This window comes from Cavia porcellus, unplaced genomic scaffold (assembly GCF_034190915.1).
Source record: "Cavia porcellus strain 051 isolate PalLab524CR breed Dunkin Hartley unplaced genomic scaffold, mCavPor4.1 scaffold_28, whole genome shotgun sequence".
Taxonomy (NCBI): domain Eukaryota; kingdom Metazoa; phylum Chordata; class Mammalia; order Rodentia; family Caviidae; genus Cavia; species Cavia porcellus.
This window is the reverse complement of record NW_026947511.1, coordinates 12791032-12804747: the sequence shown is the minus strand read 5'-3', so window position 1 is coordinate 12804747 and position 13716 is coordinate 12791032. Positions and strand designations below refer to the sequence as shown.

The window sequence follows — 13716 nt, the reverse complement described above, 5'->3', positions numbered from 1 at the left end:
TGCTTTCCAACCAAAGTTGTCTCTGTTCCTGGCTTTGGTATACAAAACAAGTGGGGTCTCTATCATGGATGGACAGTCTCTGCAACCTGTTTCTGGATTCCACGTAGTTCTTGGGCACTTGACCCATCAATCCAATTTTTGTTTTGAAGTCCTAGAGTGTGTTCAGTAAATACTCACTAAAAAGCTAACAACAGCTGGCAGTAAAATATGATACAAGGTACAATATAAGGCCAAAAACGTTGGTTAAATATAAGTGTAAACCCACCCATCCTCATGTATTGATTGTTTGCCAATTGTTAAATATTTTAATAACCACTTTCTCACTAGTTAAACATTACATTAACCAATCTCTAACAAAATTTTTATCCATAAACCATATTTAGCTCAAAAAGATCTGATTATTTATCCAAACTCATAATATAGTACCAATGGACTCTCAGTATAACCATTAAAAGTGTGGATCTTGGAATAATAACTGGAATATGCATTTCAGTCCAAAGCTCTGGTGTGTCAGTTGCTAATTGTGCAGCCTTTGGCAGACTCATCATACCAACTGTAAGGAGAACAGCCACAGTTATACCTGCTGTTACAAAGCAGGTAAGAAGTGTGCTGCTGTTGAGTTTAAACAATTATTCAATAGCCAGTTCCCTTTTCAGCCTCCCAGAGGGCAGACCAAAGACAGAAAAACACCCTTTTGCAAAAATGTTGGGACTAAATGTGGTAATGAAGGTAAAACACTTAGCATGGAGCCTTAACAGCTCTGAAAAAGTTGTATGTTTGTATTAGTCACTTTTCCCATTGCTGAGACATAATACTGGATACCTGAACGTAAAGAGGAAAAGGTTTATTTGGCTCACAGTTTGTAGAAGTTTCACTTCATAATCAACTAACACCAAAGCAGCATGGCATGGCAGAGGGGCCCCAAAGGAGAAATATTCCTGATGTTTGGAAGATACCAAAACAACAAAGGCACAGAAAGATTCTTTCTGCCCCTTACAGTATTGAGTCTACCCACCTTAGAGTGGGTATAGCACTCACACTCTTAATCCTAGCCAGAAATACATCAAACCAATCAGTGCACCTATTGACTAACCATGCATCCCGGCATCACACACTCTAGATTCAGTCACCTCTGAAAAAGCCTTATGACCACATGAGACTTTGAGGAGACATCTAGGCACAAACCATAACAGTGTTACTGTTACCATTAAGTAGGAAGACAATAGGAGTAGGTTCTAGTGTTTTAAAAGGTACCAAATTAATTCTGGCAGAGGTTGAGATGAGTTGGAATTGGACCCCTCAATCCAATTCCAATACATGGATATCCACATGGAGCCAGGTAAGCAAACTATAAGATATATACAGCATTTAAAATAGATAATTAGGAACTGGATTATGCAGGGTCTCATATGTCAGGGTGAAGGATCTATAATACATATGGCAAATAAAAATACTAAGATAAAATTTGAACTGATGTGGTGGTATGTACCAGTATACCCAGCACTCAGGAGGCTGAGGCAAAAGAATGGTTGCCTGAGCTATCTAGTGAGTTCAAGACCAGCTTGGCTTATGTAGCAAGACTCCATCTCAAAAAATAATACATTCATAAATAATTGTATCCATCTTTTAAAGAAGTACCTGTTGTTACTCTCCAATCCTCTCCAATAAGCCTAATATTTGTGTCTTTGTCCCATTTTTTTGCATGTTAACTTCAGTATATTTCTCATACAGAGGCTAGAATCCTTTTTTTTAAACCTCATTAGGATAACTTTGGACTTACAGGAAGGATTTGAAGACAGTACAAAAAATTCCTGTATACCCTTTATACAATGTTAATAATTTGTATAACAATAGTACATTTTTCCAAACCAAAAAGTTAGCACATTTCTATTAATTAAACTCCAATTTATTCAGATGTCACTGTGTTAGCACTGATCTAGGATTTAATCTAGGGTTCTTTATTGCATTCTTTTGGTATCTCCTTAGTTTTCTCCAATATTTTGTACTTTCTTTCTTCCCTTGATTTTATAAGTTTGATAGCTTTGAGGAATCCAGATGAGATATTTATACAGTGTTTTTAAATTTTGGTTTGTCTGATGTTTTCTCATGATGTGAATTTTGAGAATGATTACCACAAAGTGAAATATCCTGATGTGATCATGTCCAGGCTACATAATACATATTTTTCACAAGACTCATATTCTGGTTATGTTACTTTTATTATTTGGTTCTGTGTATCTGCCAGTTTCTCCATTGAAAAATTACTGTCTTTTTCTTTTATATACTCTATTCATGACAAGCTGAATCATTAAACCAACCCACCCTCAAGGGGGAAGGAATTAGTTCCACCTCCTGGAGGAGGAAAGTTCTACATCTGTTCTTTGGGCTTACCTAGTACAAAACTGATCCACTCACCCTCACTTTTTTATTTTCTTAATCTATCAAGTCACTTTATTTACATCAGTATGGACTCATGAATATTTATAATATAGCATGCTTTAAAAATGCACATTCTGGTCTATTATTTGCCAGCTTATAATGTCTTAATGGCTAATCTATACACGAAGAATAAAAATTCAAATGCCTCACCCTTTGACAAAGCCTCCATAACATACTTAGTTTGAGACCTTATCTCCTATCATTCTCCTTCCTCTGCTCCTGCCGTCCTGTCCTCTGTAAGCCACAGTAGTATAGTTACAGAGGCCTCTACTTGAACTTGCATTCTTCCTTTTCTCTTTCCATCTTGGTTTGTTGTTCTAGTTAGTCTATGCAAGAAATACTAATGTCTCTGATCTTTACATTAAGTTCTCAATTTGCTAAATCTTGAAAGCAGCCTATTATGCCCAGCAAGAGATGAATCAGTAAAGGAAATGTGGTACATACACACAACAGAGTACAACTTGGCCAAAAAGGATAAACTATCCTATCCAAACAGGATAAACTTGTGGTATTTATCAGAAAATGAGAAACAGCCAGACCCACCACTGTGTGCCTGCCATTGTCAGGGTGCTTGTTTCCCTCAAGTAACCAGGATGGCAGGAAGAAGCAGCCACATACACTATCAGTGCCTGCAGGACACCACTGAAGACACTTGCTCCATATGGGCAGCTAGAGTAGGCTGGGAGAATCAGACAAACCTGCTCCTGTGTGCCTGCTGCCATTGGGGAGTCCCAGTGTTGCCACACAAGTTGAGAGAAGAAGCATCCCTGCCACCATGCACCCATGGCCACTGGGAAAGGCTCAGTATATCTGCATGGGTCTAGAGAAGCCCATCCTATTTCCCACTGCCACTCCGGTAACCTGGTTTGGAGAAACCCAGGTACCTGGCCCAGGCTCCCATACCATGGAGGGCCACCTAACACAGGAATTATCTGGGACTCTACAAATGGCTTGTCAGGAGGAATCCAGGAAAATGTCAAGACAAAGGAACAAAAGACACTTTCAAACCTCCAGCCCATACAAAACAATCCTGGGGGATATAGTCATAGAAGAAACTGGAAGAAACACACCTGTAATGAAGTGAGGGCAGCTTGCCCATCAACCACAGAATGCATAGAAAGATATGATATTTTTATACAATGGAAAGCAACTCAGCTATACAGCAGGATAATCTCGAGGCTCTTGTAGGTAAGTGGATGCAACTTGAGATCATGCTCATGGGTGAAATGGTTCAGACTCATAAGGGTGAACATCGTGCTATCTCCATAACATGGAAAACCGAAGGAGTTAGTGGGATCCAAAATGTACAATAGATATCGTGAAAGTGAAAGGGAAGAAACATCTAAAAAGGCAAGGTAGTAACCATTGTGACTTTCCTATTGTCTTGTTTTGAATTCCTATATCCTTTTCATTGTTTTGTTGGGTTTGATTTTATTCTGCCTTGTTTTGTTTTATTTTTTTATGTATGGGCAGCTATTTTGAAGATAACAAGAGACATTATGGTAGCCATTGTTATTGCTTTGATTTGAAGTCTATATCACTTTAATTGTTCTATTTTGATTGGCTTTATTCTATTTTATTTTGCTTGGTTTTACTCTCTTTAGAATAAAAAAAGAAAATGAAAGCAACTCAAGATGATAATATTAGTGACATAAATCAGATACAGAAGATTAAATGTCACATGATTTCTCTTATTTGAGAAGAGGTACAAACAGCAAAACAAAAGGTAGATGATAGGAAATAGAAGACAGACTTTCTGTAGATGGGAATTGATAGGATTTTCGGCACCGTAAAAGAGAAAATATAAAGTAAAAATGACCTTTATTCTAAGAAGGAAGAGAGAATCCTATGACCACTGGGGGTCTGGCTTTCTCTGCTGGAAATAGGGCATACATATAGTTTCTGACTGGGGTGGTGCTTAAAGGTGGCATTGCTGATGGGTGAGTAGCTGATTGGGCTCTTTTTGTGCCACAGGTAAGTTGCATAAGGGAGGAGAAAGTGACCTCAAGGTTAACGTCCCCTGATCCCGCCTCCCACTCCCATTATATCCTATCTAGGGCAAAATCCTTTCAGGAAGGGTATCTAGACATGCAGTGAAATGTGACGGAGCAGAGAGAAAGGAAGTGAAATGGATGAGGATCTGATGTGTATATGTACTGGTTTCCTAAGATGGATGTATTTATTATGTATCATGGATGCACTGATTTTAAAGAAGGGTAAAAAGCCATGTTGTAGAGAAAACTTTCTTTTTGACCGGCTCCAAAATAACCAATTAGTTACACTTATGTTAATTTCATAGCATCCATTATAACAGGAATTTATTGTTATGCTAATGTATCCACTTGTTGGTTGTCACTAACCTTTTGCATACACTACAATGTAAGTCCTGTAAGAACAGGCACTGTTTCTCCATACCCAGTCCTCAGAACAATGTCCAGTGCATAAGAGATAATAAACATCGATGTGTTTTTGTTTTTGTTTTGTTTTGTTTTGTGTTTTGTACCAGGAATCAAACTTAGGACCTTGTGCTTGCCAGGTAGGCGCTTGTGCTGCTGAGCTATATCCTTGCCCCTGATGAATGTATTTTAAACAAATGAAAGAAGGAGAGGTCTAAGAGACAGGAGACAGGAAAATGATTTAGAAAAATAGTATAATAACCAAGGCAGGAAGTAATGAAGATTTAAATTTCAAAGAGACAACAGCTTGTTATTTGTTGTCTGTAGTGTTGAATTTAGGCTCATTATTCTTTCGTTTCTAAAGACATTTCCCTTTTTACTTAAGATCATAAATCTTATACTCCGATTTAGAGATTTGCCTGGAGCTAAGCAAAAAGCTGCATTTGTATTATATCAGCATAGTGCCTAGCTTCAAAATAATTACCTGCACTCCGGGCTCAGTATCCCCTCATTTACTTTGACAAATGCATCCCTTGTTCTTCCTAGTCTTGTACTGTCCTTAAAAACTATGAATTAAATGGTCTCATCTATACCCAGGGACAAAGAAAGATGGAAAAACTGGAAAGGAAATAGTCTGAAAGAAGGAATATCTGTTATTGCCTGGAATCTGCTTCCTTAGCCATCTTAGACCCAACCCTACTTTGTATTCAGAAGCAGGCTTGTTGATCTGAGACTGCTTTCACGCTTATTGGGAGAACCAGTTGGAATTCTATTGCCTTTGTGGTGCTCACACAGCCTGCCACTCACTCCGGTCTGCCCTAAATGCTGACAAGGTTTTCATGTTTAGGAGAAAGCCGTAATTAACAGAAACTCTCCTATATTTACTCCAAGGGTGGAAAAAAAAAAAAAAAAGAAGCACCTGCTTTAGGTTCGCCTTAAATTCATATGGCTTGTGAGTAAACATTTAACCTTTTTTTGTTTGGACGGGTTCTCACTATGTAGTTCTGGTTGGTCTTGAACTTAGTATGTAGTCTAGGTGGGCCTCAACCTCATGGCAACCCTCCTGCTTCAACCTCTTGAGTGCTGGGATTAAATCTGCCACCATGCCCAGCAAATTTAATACTTTTTAAGGGGACTAAAACACTGGTAGCACATTTTAAAACATAGGATAAGGCGCAGGCATTTCCCAGGTGCCTAACTGGCATAATGGATTACTAAGAGTCACAGTCACCAGAGCATCAGCTGGGAAGGAATGTCTGGCTGCTTGCTATGTCCAGCTTGCATTTCATTCTGGGATTTACAGCTTCCTCTCGGCCTGCAGTACTTTTTTGTCTTTTTCTTTACCTAATTAACTGCTAGTCATACTCTGAGTCTCAGGCTTTGTATCTTATTACACGCTTTTGTCATTGTTGTTGCTATTGGCATTGTTAAAAAATAATAGTAATAATACCCATTCCCTGAACTTGCCTTGCCTTGGAAGTCCATATGCTTCATTGGAAGGACGTGTTTGTTGTTCAGCTTTCCTGCTAGGTTTACAGTTCCTTGAGGGTAAAAGCTAGATTAAACTATTTTTTCTAGTCCTAGGGTGGAACTGTCATTTCAGAATTAGGAATCAGGGAGGTATAATTAAGTTCTGAGCTATTTAATCAAAAGATGATTAGAAAAATTTTACATTTTTGCTTTGAATAAATAAGCTCTTTAGAGGAAAGCAGTCTTAATCACAGCATGAATGTTTCAATGCACTGGTCACAGTTAATAAGTATTTGCTGCTATGATATCCCATATACCAAAATCTAAAATTCACAAAATACATCCAGACTCCACCGTGTCAAGGCTGACATAAGAACGACTGCCAAAAGTTGAATAGCTACTACTGTTTGATTACATATTGATCAGATCTTAGCTATTTAAACTAAATCTCAGTCTATTCATTTCTAATGATATATGTGAAAGAACAAGACTCGATCAACCAAGCCTCTGAACTTCCAAAATAGAATATGTTTATATACTTTCATAATTCTATAGAAAATTGGTCAGTCAGAATACTTTTGAAGAGATGTTGCATTTCTTTATTCTTTAAGTTCTTGGCCTACTGAAACAAATAAAAAAAATAACCTTAAAAATTCTGTTTGCAGGACTGAGGATTTAGTTCAGTGGTAGAGTGCTTGCCTACTAAGCATGAGACCCTGGCTTCACTCCCAAGCACTGCCAAAAACAAACAGAGCACCTACCTTGGCATGTTGCTACTTACCTAATACAAATGTTCCTATACAAACATGAATTTTCTCTTTTCCACTGCTATCGACGCTTTCTGCATTATTAACCATGGTGATATTTTATGAGGGACAAGCAAGTAGCGGAATGACAGCTCAGATTTTATAACAGGTATCAACAGCAAAATAGTACATAAGCAGCTTTTCTAGAATATTCTAGAATTTTCTAGAGCATTCTTTTTATGAATGGCCGTCTTATTAAATATGTTTCCTGGGAAATTGGGGGAGCAGTATTTATCCTTTAAAGAAGAGAAGCTAAATAGATAAGCAAAAAGAGCAGCTTGCTGAATAGTGAGTATTTTTTTAGTATTAACAACCAGCTGCATCATCCTGTTTCTAGGATTCCTCATAGTGCTTGCTACCTTGGCAACCCAATGAACGTTAGCAATTACACTGAAATACATATCGTACTTGTTTCAATGTATCCTTTTACAGGAAGGCCTTGAGAACCCGGAGGTTAATCTGCGCGCTCACTTTGGGAATGGTAGGTTATCACGGTATATGATTGTGACACTGATCCTGGGAGATGACCCAAGTAAAACATTGAAAATCACCTGTGGCACTCTAGACACTGGAGCACAGCCAGAGATACTGGGGCACATGGCACCCAAATGTCTAAGGTTACTTATGAAACATGACTTTGAGAATGGTGGAGAATATTATTGTTTCCTTGTAAATCAATACAAAGCTATTCAAATATTTTCCAGGACAATTATCAGAAAGCTGGAGGACAGATAAACTAAAAGAGCCAGATTTCTGCCTAATGACCTAATGAGAGATATACCTGCTTGTGAAAGCTTCACAAGCTTCAGAAGGTAAATCTTTTCCTGATGCCACAGAAGCAGAAGACAGATGTAGCAAAGAAATCAGCAGTAGTAGCTACAGGTGGTAGAGAAAAACAATGGGGTATCTCATTTCATCAGGAGAAATAGTCCTAAATTCCCATCCTGCTGCAGAGCAAAGACTATCTGACAGTTAAAATGACATGTGTCATCCACATGGTAAGGCTCAGCATTCCTGGGAAGTGAGGTTTGGAAACAGAATATAAAATAGTTTTGTATCATGATAAGTCCAAAGCATGGTGAATATAAGCACATAGCCGGGCGTGGTGGCTCACACCTGTAATCCCAGCACTCTGAAGGCTGAGGTGGGAGGATCATTGTGAGTTTGAGACCAGCCTGGGCTACAAAGTGAGCTCAAGGCCAGCCTGAACTGTATAGTGCATTTTTTTTCTCAAAAAAAGAATATAAGCCCATAAGATGCACCTAATGACAAGGATGGAAAGACCTGGAAAAGAAAAGTTGACACAAATGTGTATAACATAACTACACTTTCAGTAAAAATCTTCAGAGGTAATATGCACACATTACAAGTTTTCTAAGAAAAATGTACAATCATTTTCTCATTCTGATTTTCTGCACTATCCTCTCAGACTCAAGGCAGGGTAGAGCAGGATAGCAATGTGTTCCCTTCCTGTAGTGTGGGGAGTAAAAAAAGAGGGGCTCCAGTGGTAGTGCCAGTAACAATAACAATAATAACAACCATTATTTTGCTAGATGTAGTGGCACATGCCTGTAATCCCAGTACTCAGAAGGCTGAGGCAGGATTGCTACAAGTTCAAGTTCAGCCTAAAACACTTGCACCTCATTCTCAATAAATAAATAAATAACCAACATAAAAAGCTATTTTAACAGGTGTTTATGTCACAAACCATTGAGTCACCTTGCATTACACTGAGCGGTGACATTTTAGTACACATCAATAACCTCCACAGAAAAAAATATTAGTGATCATGTTCAAATGACACGTTTCTCAAAGTGTAGTCTGTAGCCTTCTCAGGGGCTTGGTTCCAGATGTTCCTTCACAGCTTCTGGGTTTCTGTCTTCAAAACTTTTGTTCAAACTCCCAAGAAGAGAACCAAGGACCTTTAATGTAGTGAGTTACTACAGGAACTTCTAGTGCACGCTAATGTGATTGATGATTTTATGTGTAAATATGATATCTATGAAGATATTGACAAGCAGAAAAATATGCTCTAAAGTGTCTAATGAAAGTATTTTATGGCAGAGGACGAAGAGGACAGGGTAAATATAGCTATAATCCAAGAATAATACCACAAAAACTATTTTCTCCCAATTAGCCTATCTTCCCTAGACTTCTTAAAGAAAACTATTAGTAGTATCTGAGATTTCCTTTGAGAAATACTTTATGAATATACCAACAAATACTTCAAATATATCTTGCTGTGGAGTTGGGGATCAAACAAGAATGGAGACATGACAGCATTGTCCTATCACTGATATTTTCTTTTAAATTAAAAGAAAATTTTTCTATAGGACAGCTACGCATTTCTCTCATTTTTAAAACACTTGGATGTAATTCTACAAAATAGAATGTATTTTTCATGATGTTTAGTGATGATAAACAAATTCATTTATCTGATTCTCTGCTGATAAGCATTTTGGTTGTTGGCCGAGATTTTGTGATTATACACAATGAGTGAAGTCTTCTAGCAGATGAGAAGTATGTTTCAAGTGGTGATGAGATGATGTTCCGAGTGATGATGTAATCTGCGGGAGACTACATGGAAAGTTTGTAGTCACTGTTTGACATGCCTGCCATTCCCTGGGAGGGGTGCTACACACCAAAGAACTTGAAAATGATACTAGTACCTAGCACATCCCTCCATCCATCTCCATGCAATTTTTCCACCTTCTACATCTCTTCATTCCATATTTCAAGACACCAGAAACAGCCTACTCTCCTCTAAAACTGCTTCATTTTTACCAACACTTTTTTTTTTTTTGTCCCTAGTTTCATTCTTTGTCATAAATGTGCCTTAGTCTTCTGCTTAATTCGGGGGTAATGTAAGAGAATAACTCTTGACTCTCTCATAGTGTATGTATGGGGTTTGTAGCCACACTTTGAGTGATTACAAAGTGAAGTCTGGTCATCCATATAGTAAGCATTATCTGAATGTAAGAAGTGACAGCGATAGTGAAAATTCATCTATTAGATTTAAATGGCTTTTTTTCAAACTCTAAATAATATTTGAGATTCTATACCAAAAACAAAATCACTTTTATTACATAAATGTACTTAAAGCCTGAAGTGTACATAATATTTTAGAGTCTGAAAAACACACTCCCATTCATCATCCTAGATCTAACCCCAGAAAGTATTCAATCCATTTTAATATTCTATGTGGAACTCATGTCTTTTGAACTTCTAAACATGAGATTTTCTTTTTGAGTATTTCACTTTAGTAAACAATCACATATATCTTAATCCATGTACATTTCTTTCTGTGGTGTGACAATTTCAATGGGAAACAGTTTAAATTAATAGCCACCTCTGTTCTATTTTTCCCCTCTGTGACATAATTTACAGGTTCTAAGTACTCTGTTTTTATAAATAAGCAGCCACCTAAGATTAGAAAAGAATTCAACACATGAATTTTCTTGGCAAAATAATGCATTATGTAAATAGCGTCTATTAAATCACCTGAACAACTGGCACTTGGCTTTAGTTCTATATATTAAATGACAAAGCAAACCTCTGTAAAGGTTTTTCAATATTCTGTCATGTAGGTAGGTCTTTCAGAGTTTCTTCCTGTCAGTTTATTGCTGCATTTCTTTGCAAAACTGACAGGCAGCTAACATGGAAAGAAACACGTGAAACTTGAACTGCTGGTAAAATTTTTCCTTTTGGGGGAAACACATTTATTTTTAGTGCAGAAAAATAAGTTAGAGCTCTTAGGAATTATTCTGTAAATGGAAATGCAGACAATGATGTCCCACCTCTGCCCCTTACTTGTTACCTAGCCTACCAATTCCTAAGTCTTCTCATTCATTAAAAATACCTCATAGGAACCAGGCACAGAGGTCCAGGCTTTAACAAGTAGTCCCAGTAGTCTGAAAGGCTGAGTCAGGAAGGTTAGAAATTCAGGACCTGTCTGGGCAACTGAGTGACAGTGATATCCTGTGTTTAAAAAAAGCCGGGTTTCAGGGGGTTGGAGGAGGACTGTAGCTTACTGCAAAGGCACTTGGACTCAATCCTCAGTCCCCAAAATAAAAATTTCTTGTAAAGTTATTGTCAGAGTGAATAAAGAACTATGCAGAAAGCATTTAACACACTACATGATACTGTAATTTTAATAATCATTTGGATTCCCATGACTCTTTCATGCTGAGGAGAAGAAAATTAAATAGTATTTTGGAATCAACCTTTTAAAAACACACCTAGAATTACATAATAAAATGGCGGAACATAGTTTCAAAACCTTAATGTTCCAAATAATATTATGAACAAACAGTAAACGTTATAATTATTTTAGTATGTACATGTTGAGGGCATTCAGAGCACCCCCAAACATGGCACTTTGGCACTTGAGAAAAAAGAGGAAGCAGGAGGGTCACTCATGTTCCCTCTCCCACACACATCTCCATTTTTCCCTGAATGGAGGCCAAAACCTGGCAAAGCTTTTCTGACCTTCACCTCATGTAGATCACAAAATTCTCACAAGAGAGGTGCTCCCCCCATAACTGGGAGAAAAGAGGCAAAGACACAGACCCCAAGAAGAATCACTAAGTGTTTCTTGGTTTCTCAGGATTGAACCATAGCTTTTTGCATCCTCATATTTCTGCTCAACTGTCCACTACTCCTCATGAAGGGAGAAAATTAAATTTTAAATAAAAGCGGGCCGGGACCAAGAGGACAAGTCCGGCAGATAACAGAACACTTCTTCCTTTGTGTAATCTCCTGTCTTTGCTGCCCTTGTGTAACTGATTACCAGGACATTCCTTTCTTTGTACAATCCAGGCTGTGTATAACTGATAGCTTTGTGATGTAACCTGAAATGTTCAGACTCCTTCAGCAGCCCATGATGCCACCCAACCCTCCAATCATATGCCCCAAATCTGCCCTTGTACCTCTGGGCTCACTTTGTCTGTATAAGCCCCGGAACCCTGCTGAGCAGGGCTCTAGTTCTTTGGGAGAGTTCCTAGTCAGAAGCCCACTGGTGTAATAAACTGCCTCCTTAACCTTCCCGATGCTATTTCTTCCTGTCTTAGGTCTTTTCATTAATGCTCAGAGTTAGCACAAAAATATTTAGATTTTATCTGTTTCCCTGTTTCTTTATGTCTTCAATTAGTTATGAAGGCTCCCACCTCACATAAAATTTTTACTGATTAAATGTAGATGCTTTTGTTTTGTTAATCTGCCTTTTGTTTGTATACTTCAAATACAAATTTTGGATAGGGGAGGAAAATATATTTTCCTTTCCCTATGGTGTATATGTGATGACTATTTCACAAGCTAGTTGAATATAAACTCATTTTCTTCGTAAGATTATTGTGATCTTTGCCATTGTGGGTCTATCCCATTAAAACGTTTACTTCTAAACTCAGTGTGGTGGCACATTTCTATAACTCCAGCACTCTGGGAAACTCAGGTGGGAGGACTGCAAATTCAAACTCAGTTTGGGTAAGTTAGTAACTCAGCAAACTCTGTCCCTAAATTTAAAAAAAAGTAAAGGAGATGGAGGGGCTGGAGATGCAGCTTAGTGAAAAGGTCCTGTGTTAAATCTTTAGTGTAAAACAATCAATCGATCTATCTTCATTTCACAACTCAAGGACCTTCTTCCCTCAATTTAACGTTTCCAACAAGCCGTCTCATCTGCTTTCTCATTCAGCCATCCGTAATTACTGAGGGATACTCTTACATCATGCAGGAAAAAGTGCCAGTGGCTTTTTAAAAGGAAGGAGACAAAAGATGCTACAGCTCTGAGGTAAGCAATCAGCACTGCCTGCCTTGGGGCAGGAGGAGGTAGCCCTGTAGGCTTCCTGTGACTTCCTGGGACACATTTCCTGCTAGGAACTCAGACCTCTCTGCTCTCTAGACAACAGGAAGCATATACACTTACACTTTAAGCAAAAGAAGAAACTGTGAAAGTAATGCATGTAGTATACAGTGACTGCAGAAGCAGAAGAAAGAAAAAAAGAAAATTAGGAGAAAACGCATCTATGAAAGGTCAGTTTAAGCAGCAAAGCCCCCAAGCACTATAATTAATCATTTACCTACCTCCAAAGAGGAATAAGCCTTCACATATATTTAAACACACACAATCACTCACTCACTGCAATGTATCCAGCCATCATCAGAAGCACTAAGCATTATCCTTGCTTAGCAAACTATTGTGGTGCTTCACTTATAAGCAGAGGTAGCTAGTTAAAAGGAATCTCATAGTTATATTATTTGCATAAAGAACAAATATCATTTGAATTTAGTAGTAATAGTGTAACTAATAAGCTTGGCAATATTTTTTATCTGTACTGTACTGTACTTGCATACTGTCCTCAAGAAACCTTGTTTGGTTTTAAGAGTTTAAGAACTCTAGCCAGAAAATGACAGTAAGATGTTCCTTGAATCTATAGCCTGCGCGTGACGTACTTTTCACAGAACAGGTCCCCCCCCCCCATGCAGCCTCTTTTAAAGAGCAGAGTGCCAGGGGCTGTCAGAGCCATGCTATGTTCAAGTGGAACACAATCAACAATTAATCAGTATCCTGCCCTCAGGGCATTTAAGCACATAGAATTTAGCTTGGTAAA

The 13716-nt window shown here is 38.1% G+C and overlaps 1 protein-coding gene and 1 pseudogene across 2 annotated transcripts in view; both read right to left on the bottom strand.

The window, feature by feature from the left end:
• Prkg1 (protein kinase cGMP-dependent 1) overlaps nt 1-13716 on the bottom strand; it is a 1159508-nt gene that overhangs the window by 481511 nt on the left and 664281 nt on the right. The window lies entirely within an intron of this gene.
• LOC134473727 (keratin, type II cytoskeletal 8-like) overlaps nt 1-13716 on the bottom strand; it is a 68403-nt pseudogene extending 54687 nt beyond the window's left edge.